Raw genomic sequence first — 3,775 nt, 5'->3', positions numbered from 1 at the left:
GTTGTCTTTGTTGGGTGAATGTTGAGAGAAAAAAATATCACATCCAGTTTGCAGGGTGGCCACTCAAGTCGGGGAAGTCGGGAAAAAGTCGAAAATTCGCCAAAATCCGCAGAAAATCGGGAAAAAGTCGGGAATCAGTGATTTTTTTTTTTTTTCAACAAGTCGGGAATCCCAAGTACAATTTTCAAATTAAATTCACTCAATTTATCTTCAGTAACTTACTTTAAATTTAAGGTACCTTTCACTATTTCAATCTATTTCAGAATGAAAAGGCCATTTCAGACATTAAAAATCCTAATAAATATTGAATGCATTTGACACAGATTTCATAATATTTTTTTATGAATCAACAGATCATTACTAATTTTTGTTTATCAAACGAGATTTATTCATCAAACAAATTTAACTAAAACACTAAAACTAACAACAAAGTTAATAAAAAAACTAATAGAAAAATAGAACCTAATTTTAACGATTATGACCAGCGTAAAGTTATGATTCTGTTTTAATATTGATTGAATATTTGAAAAAAGATTCCAACTAGATTTTTTATCAATGGTTTTTTTTTGGTGAAAAATATTTATTAAGTCATTTCAAATATTTTCAGTTTTCAGGAAAACTTAAATATCAAATAAAAACCAATCGCGTTGTTCGTATGGAATGAAAAAACTTTTTTACCGTTTTGTTAACATGAAAAAAAATCTTTGTGTAAATATGGGTATTCGGCGCCGTCGCTCCGTGCCATACTTTCATACACTTAGGAGCCCAGGGCGGCGAAGACCTTGTAGATAAAAAGGAAGACACTAGTGGTTGGTACTAGCAATGGTGGCCGACAGCTATAAAGTCAACTTCGTTTTTTAACATGAAAAAATATTACAAAGCATATTTAATAAAGAAATTAAGTTATTGCAAATATGTATCACGAATTTGTCTCGTCGAACATTTCGCATAAAGTAAGATGTAAAACATGAAATCTTATCAAACTGATTTTTTCATAGATTTTTTTTTAAACAAATAAGTACTGACAACTGGATAAATCAGCATTGATTAAAAAACAAAATCAAAATTTACATAATTTAGAAGGGAACTAAAAAAACAATTTTGGACGAATTCCTAGATATTTTTCTAAATTCTTTGAAATCATGTAATCATGTTTTAAACGTTCTTTGATTTTAAATAAAATAAAATTAAGAATTAAATGTTATATACAGATGTCTTTAACTTTTTGCCATTTCCAGTTTGAATGAAGTATCAAAATCTATACGTTTGTCAGTTTTAAAAACTAACATTGAAATCATAAGTATTTTTAAGCTTTCGGTTATTTTCAAAGACTTTTATTTGTTATGTTTCTACTCTGGATCAAAATAATGAGTGCTTCCATTTTAAAAGTATTTTTTAGGAATTTGCTGTTGATTTTTTTTATTGTAAATAGTTTGATTTTTTTTTAATTTGTTTAGATTTTGTTCGATGGTTGATATTAACTTTTTTTTATAAAGAGTTTTTTGTTTGAAATAATTATATAGATAAGAAATGCCTATTTTTGGGTTTATGGAAAAGTCGGGAATTTGAAAATGAGATTTTAGTTGTCACCCTGCCATAAACTCATGTTTAAAGCTTCGTGATTTTGTGACGTTTTCCAAAGTGGGCGTAATATTGAATGTTTGGCTCTTTTGAAACGTTAGTCTTGCTTCAAAAATTAAAAAAAAAGTTTGCGAAAAAATCGAAAAATTTCACGAATGTTTAATTTTTTTAAATTGAAAATCTGACCATCAGTTGCTGGGACCAGGGCTGCGGAGTCGGGTCATATTTCAAACGACTCCGACTCCGACTCCGGCTTTCTCAGATTAGCCGACTCCGACTCCGACTCCGGCTCCGGTTTTCAATAAATGGTTGGCTCCGACTCCGACTCCAACTCCGGCCTACCAACTCTAGCCGACTCCGACTCCGACTCCAGCTTTCAACAAATGGTTGGCTCCAACTCCGACTCCGACTCCACATATTTTTAAATATTTCAAAAGTTAGTTAACTATTATTAGTTAATTATTTTTAAAAAATTGATAAAAAGGATTGTTTAAATACTCTCTAAGCGTCATGTTTTTCTCAAGTAAAAACAGTTAAGTAAAGTAAAGTAAATAAACGGAAAAAAAGTTTCTAGGTTACAAGTTTTATACGTTATGGAAACAGAAATCAATTCAGTTTTAGAGGCATTTTGAGAAAAACAGTTTTGTAAGTAAATTTGGATTTATTTGCTTAACCTCAAATTTGAAAATATTTTTTTCAAAGCTAATAAATTTAAATATGAAATTATTATTTTTGAATGAATAACTAAAAGAAACCTGGCCTTAATGATCTATTGAACATTAAAATTCAATTTGCTCACTTTCAGGCTGACATTTGTAAGAAGCACAGTGACAGGCACCTTATTTTTAAATAACAATTTTAAACGAAACATTTTTTTTTGTTTTTTTTTTTAATACGTAATTGACATCACGCCATGGCTGAAGGAGATTATTATTGCAAATCAATGTATCCAAATAATTTCTTCGTGGAAAGGACGCTTAAGATGTCCTTTTCAAATATCTGTGACATGGAAAACATTTTACCCTGGAAATGTTTAATTTATTTTAATTTTAAATTTTTATATGCTTTAAAAAGGAGGCGCACGATACTTCGTGAATCTTCACCTAAAACGAAGCTTTATGAACGATCTTGCGCCTCCATCAAAATATTTGAAAAAAACTTAAAATATAATAAAAAACAAATATCCACAAGTAAAATATTTTCTAGGTCACACATATTTAATTTTTTTAAGGTACGTTGATATGCAATTATTATCACCTTCCGTCATATTGGCGTGGGACATACAGTATGAGAAAATTCGTACCAGTTGATAATATTTTGATTTTGTTTTTTTTAATAATATTTGAAAAATAAATTAAAATCGTATATTCTGTTCTATACATTTTTTTATTAGTTCATTTTTGTACTGAATTCTTGAGATTTATTCAACGATAATTAGCAACAATATCAAAATAGTTTACCTAAAATCAACATCAACAACAACAATCAATGATTATTTCAAAATTTGTTGCAACTTCTTTTGATATTTTTTGTTAGTTTCAATTATTTTAAATGCCACACTTTGATTGTCTTGTACTCAGTTATAAACAAAATGCACATGTTGAGTTTTAAGTAAGAGATTGTTATTATCGTTGATTATTTGTTACAAAAGTTAAACTGTCAGTGACTTTTTTCGATTTGCAAAAACAGTGATTACTATTTTTAATCTTTTTATGTACCTCGTAATTTTTTCCTAAAAAAATATTTAACTTAAAACTTCCAAGACATATGCTATCGGGGTAAAAGATGACTGTGTGTGTACTTTTTTCAGAAATAACTGGATGAAATTTGGTCAAATTTGAATTGAAAGGGAACAAGGAAACATTCAAGAATCAATTACATAACCAATATTTTTTTAAAAATTTTTAAATTATGATACTACATACTTGGGTAAGAGGTTATCTTATAGTGATTATAGTGTAATAACACAATTAGAGCTTTTCAATCACAATAAAAAGCTTCAAAACATAATGGCATCTGATAAATCAATTAAAAATATAAGATATTTGTAAATTAAGCTGTTCTATAGGAAATACTGAACAATAAAAAAACATATTTTTGTTGAATTTAAGATAACTCCGGCTCCGACTCCGACTCCGGGTTATCAGAAATCTTCGGCTCCGACTCCGACTCCGACTCCAGCTCTTAAAATTTA

The sequence above is a fragment of the Culex pipiens genome, chromosome 3 (assembly GCF_016801865.2).
Source record: "Culex pipiens pallens isolate TS chromosome 3, TS_CPP_V2, whole genome shotgun sequence".
Lineage (NCBI taxonomy): Eukaryota > Metazoa > Arthropoda > Insecta > Diptera > Culicidae > Culex > Culex pipiens.
The sequence above is the reverse complement of the archived record's forward strand: the minus strand, read 5'-3'. Positions refer to the sequence as shown.